Source organism: Cibotium barometz, chromosome 8 (genome assembly GCF_041138505.1).
Source record: "Cibotium barometz isolate CiBa-2024 chromosome 8, ASM4113850v1, whole genome shotgun sequence".
Classification (NCBI taxonomy): Eukaryota; Viridiplantae; Streptophyta; class Polypodiopsida; order Cyatheales; family Cibotiaceae; genus Cibotium; species Cibotium barometz.
The window spans coordinates 54,008,583-54,019,588 of NC_141053.1; the positions used below are offsets into that span (position 1 = coordinate 54,008,583).

The 11,006-nt window shown below is 41.6% G+C and overlaps 1 pseudogene; it reads right to left on the reverse strand.

Annotated features, from left to right (window-relative positions):
• Nucleotides 1-7,557: 7,557 nt before the first annotated feature.
• On the reverse strand, nucleotides 7,558-9,379 carry LOC147636414 (phenylalanine ammonia-lyase-like; annotated as a pseudogene).
• Nucleotides 9,380-11,006: the final 1,627 nt, after the last annotated feature.

Here is an 11,006-nt window from a genome sequence, read left to right on the forward strand (position 1 = left end):
CCACAACATCTGTGACCATCCTGAAGCAACAACGATAGCTATTTCAGTCCACCATTCATCTAACTATACCACCCCCACACCCAATTCCCCGTCTCCAAAAAAGGAACTAAAGATGAAAATGAAAGTGAGTGCTCAAAGAAATTATAGATCCCAATACCTGCAAGCTTTTACACGACGCTTCCATTGGCCACCTCCAACATTGAGTTCTTCCAATGGTTTGATCTGTCTCTTGCGTAATCGAGCACCCAATGGCGTGTCTTTCAAATATTGCAATTTTCTGTTGAACTTTTCAAGTTGTTTTCGAAGGTGTGCATTCTCACTCTCCAATGTGAAATTGTTGATTTCTCGAACTGCCAAAATTTCATTCTTCTCCTTAATAGTGTCCTGCATCTTACAAATAGTCTATTGCAAATGATCAAACTCTTTTTGTAACCCAGCACCAACTTTTGCTTTATCCTCGTTTGAAGCTTGCAAAGCTGTTGTGATCGATGCCAAGTAAAAATTCGCACCTTCAAGCATTTTTATCCTGGCATCTCTATCACTCAAATGTCTTTCAAAGATACTTTGACATTGGCCAAACAGTCTTTTGCAATACCCAAGCAATCCATTTTCACCCTCACACACAAACTTGAAGAAACTTGTCAACCCAAAGAATGATGGAGATTGAGAGGAGGTTGGATCTGGTGGGTAAATACTACCATCCAACCAAAGGTCCATATTTTTCTTTCCTTCATTTCGAAGCTCAGTAATGCGGGCTTCGCATGCTGGCCTAGACCAATTTCTCTTACAGCAGGGAGCATAATCGGGTTCTACTTGGAAGTGGATGTCCACCTTTTTCCTCTTTTGCTGCACAGGTTCCATTGCATTGTTCTGTGCTTTAACAACACCAAAAAGCATCATGAACTCACACTTTAACCAAAAAAAACCAAAGATATTACACTTATCTCCCGTGAAGAAGATTGCTTCATTAAAACCAAAAGACAACATCACTAAATAATACCTCCTTGTCCATCAAACAAACTTGTTGGTATCCTGGATAAACCAAAATGTTCAGAGTACTTGTAAGCATAACCCTCACTTGAAAAAGGTAAGAAATGGGATTGTTATTCATGCACAAGCAGGTATGGCACATGAAGAACAAATACTTTTCCATCCTTTTTCAAAACTTGCCGCCTTGAGAAGAAGAGAAAATCAAAAACCTCCCGCTCAAAAAAATTCGGATTTGGAGTGGTTGTGGTTGTGCAATCGGGAAGACAATGAGGGAGACAATGCAAGATGATGGGTTGCAGGGACGAAGTTCGGTTCAAGTTTGGTTAGCAAAGTTGGCTTCGTTACATTCAAAAGTGTAATGAAGAAAGAGAGTGGTGTCTTTTTTCAATAAAATAAGGCACCATAGTGGGAATAAAAAACTATACTCAAGATGCATTGTTTTGAATTAAAAAACACCCTACATGTCAGTTAATGGAATAAAGAACTCAAAAATGACGCACGTACCCTCCAATATTATATGTGGATTTATTGGCTTGCTTTGTCCACATCACCATCCCAAGGGATCTCTTACAAGGCCCCTTTTTGAGTCCAAATTTTCCCTAATGTTGGGAAAGCTTGGGTCTAGCAAAAGCAAAGGGTGCTAAGGTGATAGAAGATCTTGTAGGAGGTTGGTGCCCTAGGATCTCTGTGAATAGCAGCTTTCTTAGAACTTGAACCACTAGCCCAAGGCTTTGCTCATGCTATATTTGAGGGTGAAAGCCTGCAGGAATGGCATCGTTGGTGCTTTCTCTCTTTTTTGTTTAATCCCCATGTCTTAGGGTTGTTGAGACAAACTGAATTATCATCTACATACAAAGTTGCTTATGTTTTTTTTAAGATGGATGAGTTAATTTTGCTCTACTCTAGTTGTTGCCTGGTTTGATATTGTTGAGAGAATATATGTGTAAGTGAGGTTCTAAGGTCTGGTAGATCAGGTCTGGGTCAGAAAGCTTCAATTTGGAGTCAGAAGGGTTTGATAGAGTCAGTTGTGTGTCTAGATTAGTTAGCTGATGTTGTTGAAGTATAGATCTTGTCTTGTTTGACACGTGAAGTTTGGGCTTACAACAAGAGACCTATCGAAAGTCAGTCAGATGGTTAAGGACTGGATGGTGATTTAGATCAGCTGATGACTGTGTTAGATTAGAAGGGGGTCAACTGAGTATCACATAAAATGTTAGCTAAGAGTGTACAAGAGTAGATATCTTTTTTTGGGTTAAAGGGAAAGAGAAGGGAAAAGATTAGGGTTTCTATCTGATTGTCAGATTTTTAGTCAATCCACCAATAGAGTCAGATCTGTAGGAATTAAAGAGGGAAGTTCTCTAGAGTCAGAAGACAGTCAACTATTGTCCACCTTAGGTGTGTGAAGTTGAGTCTTGGTGAAACTTGAGGTATTTGAGGGATTGGAGGTGTGAGTGGACTGGGGTGTTGAGGTCTGACTTAGGACTGAGTGAATTGAGATAGAAAGGTCGAGATCTTAGTCAACAAGGAGTCAGTAGGGGTGTGTTGGCAGGTCCTGGGAGGTTCTGAAGCAAGTTGCTGAAGATAGCTGAGGCTAGAGGAACTTTGAGGAAGCTGGACATATTTTTTACTAGGATCATCAGCACAACTATGTGATTCAGTTCTTAGTCAGCACTGGTCAGGTTGTGTTAGCTGGGAGAGTTTGTGGTCAACTAAGGTCAGCTGAGGGGTTTTGAGTGAAGATTAGAGCTATTGGAGGTTAGCATGGACTTGGGAGGACAGCTGGAGGAGCCAACTATATCAACTAGAGGGATTAAGAGAGTATTCAGGTGTTCGATTGTGTCAGCTAGAGGACAAGGGACATCAGCTGACTGGATTGGTACCTTGATTTGGTGTTTGTGTTGGTGTTGTGGTGCTGGTGGTGGTTCCCTCCTCACGGTGGTGTGTTCAGACGAGCTATAGAGGAAGGTCTCCCCCGACACATCATTGTTTTGGTGCCCCCAGTGAGGAGGGCTTTGAAGCACCCATCAGTCTGTTTGTAGGTCTGAAAGTTTTTAGTAGAGCAGATGGCTGCCATGATTACATATCTAGTGCTCCATGGTAATGCTGGTGAAGATCCATAGGAGTTTTTGGTAGGAATGGAATTGGCAGCCTTCACCTTTGTTAAGGATACGAATGAGGATAAGTTGACATTGTTGTCTATGTTGCTAAAGGGAGATGCCAAAAGGTGGTTGCAGGCAGGAGAGCCCAACCAAATTAGGGTCAGCCATATGAAGACATCAAAGTGTCTTTGGTGTAGCATTATAAACAGAGTGAATCCCCAAATGTGCTATGGTAGAAGATTCATAATTTAAAGCATAAACTTTCTGATCGTGTGAGGTAGCTTGGTTACGTAAGCTACTTGGTGATTTGGGATTGCATGTGGAGAGAAATGTTGTCATATATTGTGATAATCTGAGTATACAGTTGGCCAGGAACCCAGTTTTCCATGTGCAGACAAAAAACATTGAGGTACATTACCACCTCATTAGGGAGAGAGTCTTGGCTTGAAATGTCCCCTTTTATATGAGGAGGTACACCCTTGGGCTTGTATATCAATGTGGGATATAACCCTTTGCTCATGTGGCTTCATGCTATGCTTTGCACTTTCTTGGCTACCCAACTTATCCCTACCTCTTCCTTGTGCTCTTTGGCACAATATTTCTCAACACCCCTCCTTGTTGGTGCCAAATCTGTGGGCTACTCAAGGTGGTTGGATGTCAGTTTTATAAAATGTTGTTTTGACTTTTTACTTTCTACATTTCCCTATGTGTTGTGAGAAACTTTGCTCATGTGCTACTTAAGCACTTCCCCTCCTTGATGGTGACCTGACCTATGAGGCCTAGAGCTCATTTCTAAGAGTGAGGTCCCCCCCTTGATAGAGACTTGATCTATCTTTGAGGTCTAGAGGTGTCTTCTAAGAGTAAGGTAACAATTTTTTTGGCTATTTCTTCTACCTTGGCTACATCATCGGTGCCAGAGGGTAGTTACAAGTACTTTTTGTAGAGAGTAGGATTTTTAAAACAACAAATTTTTGTTTAAGAATTGGGTAGTGGTTGATAGCTCGATGTTGCTTAGTGATGCTTCTGGCTCGAGATCTCCTTGCTTTTTCTTGATGAAGATCCCTTGTTGCTTCCTTTGTTCTTCGTGTCGATGCCGTTTCCTTTTTCACTTTGTTGATTGCTTATTGGCTCTTGGCTTTTTCTCTTTCGCTTGACTCTTGGCTCTTTGATAGCTCCTTTGGTGTGGACGTCGTTCTTCTTGTTTCTACTTGATGGTTCCTTTAATGCTTTTAGTGTGGATGCCATGTTGTGTGCTATGGTCATCTCATGCACTTTGAGCATGCTCATGATAGTTTTTAATGCACCTTTTCTTTTCTTTTGATGCTTATGCACATGTATTTTTTTATGATGCGTTTCCCAAGGATTTCACCCTTTCCCAAAACTGATGCCTTGAAGTGTAAAATGTTTACCATTTTGAGAAGGTCTTACCAACAATGAGCTTTTGTTTTGCTTCACTGTCAGTGTCTAATCTCATACAAGATTGGTAAGATGTGCTCTTGTTTTTCTTACAATGATGATTCTAAGCTAATGAAGGTGATTTCAATGCAAACTATGTACTAAACTTGAACCAAATGTAGTGAAAAAAAAACGTTCAAATTGAGCAATGCAAATGGATGCGATGAGTTTTGATCTCGCGGGGCGCGGGAGGGGGGGGGAGAGAGAGAGAGAGAGAGAGAAAGAGAGAGAGAGAGAGAGACAGGGAGGAGTCACTCACGTAAATATGTAAGCATAGCATGTGAGTTCAATAGAAGGAGTTTTTAAAATCCATTTTTTACATATTTGTTACATACAAAAGAGTACCATTTAAAGGGGGTATTTACATATTGAATAGAAAAAGGGTGTGTTTTATTCATAAAAAAATTACAGATAAGGGGTTTTTTAATTAGGCCTTGAATGCATGTAATATAGAGAGTTTACATATAGTGAACCCCTCGAGGTTTTATTTCAATCGACCCTCCAATTGTTCAATTTTAACATTGATTTGGCTCAATTTTTGCTAATGACTGCTAATGATAGTGATTAGTATGCTTAATCATAGTGATTAATATAGATGATTACTAGAGGCTTCAATTGAGCTTGAAGAAGCAAGCATTAAAGGGGATGTTTTCATGAGAGTGTTAATTCCCTTTAAGGCACATTAAAAAATAACCAGCTCAATCCACGCAAAAAGACACAAATCGTCAGAAACTTATCGACTGGTTTTAACCTGCTCCTCCCGAGTTGTATAGTGGAGTATTTGGACTAGTATTTGAATTGTGGACTCCTCTTATGGTTGATAATAACAAGCTCCTAAAGGGGCTTGCTCTAATTCAAAGCCCATAAGGAATATTAGAGAAACAACCAGTCGGCTCTGGAAAATGTGAAATGTGGACCGCAAAATTAGTTGATTCCTTTGGTGAAAGTGAGTGGTTGGTGTGAGAAATATGTGGCTAGAAGATTTTAGCAAATGGTTGAGTAGATGGCCAATGCTAAAAGAGTGTGAAATTTGGGCCACAAGAGGATGAAGAAGATAAGCTTGTGATTAGCATTAATGAAGTAATTGACCTAATGTGAGTTAAGATTAGTGATGTGGGGATAGCGATGGATATGATACCATGAGCAAGGTGATTAGTGCTAATCTTACACTTAATATAATGTGATTAAAGTGAATTGATCTAAGGTAGGTGTAGTCTAAGTTTACCCATGATGATGAATATGTGCAATAGACTCAAGAACAATTAGGTTACAAAATTAAGACTTGTACTCATAAAGAGGCTTGAGATGTATTAATGAAGTAATTGACCTAATGTGAGTTAAGATTAGTGATGTGGGGATAGGGATGGATATGATACCATGAGCAAGGTGATTAGTGCTAATCTTACACTTAATATAATGTGATTAAAGTGAATTGATCTAAGGTGGGTGTAGTCTAAGTTTACCCATGATGATGAATATGTGCAATAGATTCAAGAACAATTAGGTTACAAAATTAAGAGTTGTACTTATAAAGAGGCTTGAGATGTGTGCAAGTGATATGATTTCATTGCTTGAAATGGCCCCCTTTTATATAAGGAGGTACACCCTTGGGCTTATATATGAATGTGGGATATATCCCTTTGCTCATGTGGCTTCATGCTATGCTTTGCACTTTCTTGGCTACTCAACTCACTCTCTACCTCTTCCTTGTGCTCTTTGGCACCATATTTCTCAATAGGACAGGAGGTGGGTGGTGAAAATGACACAATATCATTGGCTAAGGCCTTTATTGAAAGGTTTATACACAACTTAAAGATGCAGTCTTATGACTTTGCCTTGTTCAATGCTGTAATAATATTCTCACCAAAAAACTATAATAGAGATGAAGTTATTTGTCAGCAACAAGCAAGGGAATTCCTCAAGACATTTACTGACAAATTTGGAGTGGGGTTACTTCCTATCATTGGTCAAAAACAATGTGACTTGGAATTATTTAGATTTATTTCCACATTATATGAGTCTTATCCATCTTTGGGACTTATTGATGCATGGCAACAATGTGGATCTGAAGTAGAATGGCAATAAATGTTTCGTGCACTATAAAAGTTATGGCAAATTGTTGTGACATTATCAGCTAGTTCAACAATATGTGCGAGAGGTTTTTCTAAGCAAAATAGGACCAAAAGCACATGATAATGTTGTTTGGCCTTGAAAATTCTTGACATGCTAATTTTCATCTCACTTTCAGCTCCGCATAACATGGGAGATGTAGATTAGGAGGGATGGAATATTTGAGGTGTAGGAAAGTATGAAAGAAAGAAGACCTGAAAACTTATGAGTTATAATGCTAATTTTCTTCAAATGATTAAAGACATTCTCTCTCTACGCCTTTATGTGTATTTATCACGTAAATAGTGTTGAACCTCTTTTTTTCAATTCTATTTATTTTTGTCAGTTTATAAAAAATTTAATATTGTTATATAAGACATGCATATTGATAGAATAAGAATTATGAAATGATGGAAGGGTATGTTAAAAAATGACCTTCAAAAAAAGGTAAGATTTATTGCAACCCTTCTTTCAAGAAGGATAAAGTATATTTTAGCCCTTCAAAAGAAAAAACATGGCTACCCTTTAAAATCAAGGACTGGAACCGTTGAGGGATGCTATTCATAACGGTTTTTGGCCTCGAAATTAGGGTACGATGGATATGTCTCGTTTCAACGTCCTACACAAAGACCAATTCTTGGATGAAAGCTGTTATTATTATTAGACCATATTAGAGAGTTTAGGAAAATCTCAATTCCTATTTTACAAGATCAAAAAATAGAAGGTACGGTAAACTCTTTTAAGATTTTGTTAAAACCCTCTCATGTAACATATCATTAGATAGCTCTTAAACAATAGGTTCTAAATCCACACTTTAGAATTGGTATACTCAAGATACACCAAACAGTAGATTTAAAAGAAAATTTCAAATAGAATGGGATGTTCCTCCCTGATATAGTCTTAGTTATAAAGAAGTCTCACAACCGTAGGCCTACCCACCCGTAAAAAATCAAGCCTACATGCACTTACACTTGCTTTTTCTCATCAATATGCATGATGATAAAACTAAAACGAGATTAGCAATGACCATCTTTAGTAACACATAACACATGGATATTTGATCAAATGTATTTCCCGATCAGAAACTCGTGTGTTTTATTTCTAGTGTTATTTAACTTGATACTACAACCCTCCACGTACAATTCTTCCGAGGCTTATGAGGCTATTCTTTCCTTGCAAGAATTTAGACAGTGAGGGACCAGTATCCTTTGCCTGCGGTGGCAGAGGGCGACCGGAAGTTGTCGAACCAGGCCCAGTACGAAGGATTGAAGACAGCAGGAGAGGCTGGGACAGGGCGGGGGGTCACGGAAAGGCCCGGCAGATCCGCTCCATCCTTCAAGGCATTTCAACAGAGGCAAGAGCAGCTTCCCATCTAGTATGGCATTGAAAACCTTCTCGATGTCCTCACCAGGGCTCCTTGTTGCAGTGCCGCGCAGCAGATTGGTGCCCAGCTCACTCCGAACAAACTTGTAGATGGGGTAGGTCCTGCAGTTCTTAATCATGTTGGGCACTGCATAGTCTCCATTGTCGTATCTTTCCCTTGCCTTGGGCACCTGCTCGTCAAGGAGCTTCTTAAGCTGGGCTTCGAAGACGGGGGCGGTATCTTCTTCGTGTCGAGCGGGCTCGAGGGCCTGCTCGACGAGCATCTCTCTCAGCTGCAGCATGAGAGCGTACGATGGGTTGGAGGCATTGTCGATGTAGGAAAAGACGGGCTGGTGTTCCACGACCTGCAGCAGCTCCTTCTCGGAAAAGCCGGTACAGGAAATGGCCTTCGAAGCGTTCACCACGAGGCTCTTCACCACGGCTTGCATGTTCTCCTCTAGATGCCTCAGATCCACAGCCTGGCAAAGGGCCACCATATAAGTGGACGACATGAGCTTCAGTATCTCCACAGCTTCCGCCGTCTTCCTGGCCGCGATGAGCCCCAGAGAATTCACGTCCTGGTTGTGCTGCTCAGCACTCTGCACGTGCGTGGTCACGGGATTGGCCAGGTATTGGAGCTCCGAGCAGTAGGCGGCCATAGCAATCTCTGCCCCCTTGAACCCATAATCCAAGCTGGGATCCGGCCCGCCGCTGAGATTGGAGGGCAACCCAGAATTATAGTAGTCGCAAACAAGCTCGGAGAATTGCGCGAACATGAGCTTGCCGATGGCGGCCAGGGCGATCCTCATGTTGTCCATGGACACGCCGATGGGGGTGCCCTGGAAGTTGCCCCCGTGCAGAGCCATGTCGCGGGAGACGTCAATGAGCGGGTTGTCGTTAACAGAGTTGATCTCCCTCTCTATGGAGTGGGTGGCCGTGCGGATGACCTCCACCTGAGGACCCAGCCACTGGGGAGACGTCCGGAGGGCGTAGCGGTCCTGCTTGGGCTTGGAGAGGGGGTCTGTCTCGTGCAGCTTGGCTGCTGCCTGCATGTAGGAGCTACCTTCCAGCAGGAACTCCATCATGGCGGCAGCCTCGATCTGGCCCGGATGATGGGTGAGGGGGTCCGTGAACTCGGGCTTGCCCTTCATTACCTCGCAGAAGAGGGCGGACAGCACCTCCGCCAGCAGCACTAGCACGTTGGCGTCGAAGCACACATTGGCGGCCACGGCGGCTCCCACGGAAGTACCATTGACAAGTGCGAGACCCTCCTTGGGCTGGAGCTCGAAGGGAGCCTCCACGCCGGCCAGTTTAAGAGCCTCAGCGGCAGAAACCTCTTTCCCCTCGGGCGTGATGGCCTTGGAGTTGGGAAAGGGTTATTGGGACTACATTGAAGGTGAACATAAGGAGGCACCGGAGATTAATCCAACTGCTGTAGATTAATCCAACTACTGTAGATATAAAAGAGTTCAAGGATTAGAATCAAGGAGGAGCAAGGAAAGTCATGTATTGGCTTTCTATCAGCATACAGGACACTATGATTGGGCATATACAAGATGCCAAGTCACCTAAGGAGGCATGGGACACCTTGGTGAAGCTGTATGAAACCAACACCAAGGCACGAAGGATCTAGTTGAAGAATGAGCTTCATACTCTGAGAAGAAGAATATGTCTGTGAATGATTATGATTTGAAGATCAAGGGCATTGTGGAATCCCTTATATCAGTTGGTGTTTCTGTTGATGATGATAAGGTGGAAGTGTGTCTACGTGGTCTTAGGCCATAATACAACCGTTCAAGATGTCTATTCAGACTCGAGAGAACATTCCCAACTTCACAGATTTGGTGTCAATGGCTGATCATTGAAGAGGAATTACATGTGGCCAAGGTGGTGGCCAAAACAGGTCGTGCACATGCCAAGGTGGTGGCTAAATAGGTAATCAAAATTATGGTCAGCAGAAGCAGCATAGTCCCAGGATTCACAACAACAACACACAGGTGGAAGAGGCTAGTTTAGAGGCAGGGAGAGTCAAAGAAGTTGTCGTAATTGGCAAAGGCAGCATAATGATACACGAGGGTATTTTTATTGTGGTAAGTGTGGACATGTGCAGGCAGATTGCTATAAGAAACAGAGAAGTGCAGCAAAACAACTATGCATCCTCTAACAAAAATAATGAGGATAATGAGAGGTTGTTTGTTATGCAACATGTAGTTAATGTTGTGTCTATAAATGATATAGCAGCATGTAAAGATGATGTATGGTATGTTGATTCAAGTGCTTTGAACCACATTACAAGTCATGGTGAGTGATTCAAGGAAATGAAGAGCCTTGAAAGACCAAGTTTTGCTGAAACATGGGATGACAATGCTTATCCGATTGCCCATGTTGGAGATGTGCCATTGTCTATGTAAGATGGTAAGGTGAAGTACCTTGCAAATGTACTTCATGTTTTGAACATTACAAAGAATCTGGTTTCTATTGGCCAGATGATTGAGCAAGGTTTGGAGGTCCGGTTTAACCCTGATGGGGCCGATATCAAAAACAATGTGACTTGGAATTATTTAGATTTATTTCCACATTATATGAGTCTTATCCATCTTTGGGACTTATTGATGCATGGCAACAATGTGGATCTGAAGTAGAATGGCAATAAATGTTTCGTGCACTATAAAAGTTGTGGCAAATGGTTGTGACATTATCAGCTACTAGTTCAACAATATGTGCGAGGGGTTTTTCTAAGCAAAATAGGACCAAACGCACATGATGATGTTGTTTGGCCTTGAAAATTCTTGACATGCTAATTTTCATCTCGCTTTCAGCTCCGCATAACATGGGAGATGTAGATTAGGAGGGATGGAATATTTGAGGTGTAGGAAAGTATGAAAGAAAGAAGACCTGAAAACTTATGAGTTGTAATGCTAATTTTCTTCAAATGATTAAAGACATTCTCTCTCTACGCCTTTATGTGTATTTATCACGTAAATAGTGTTG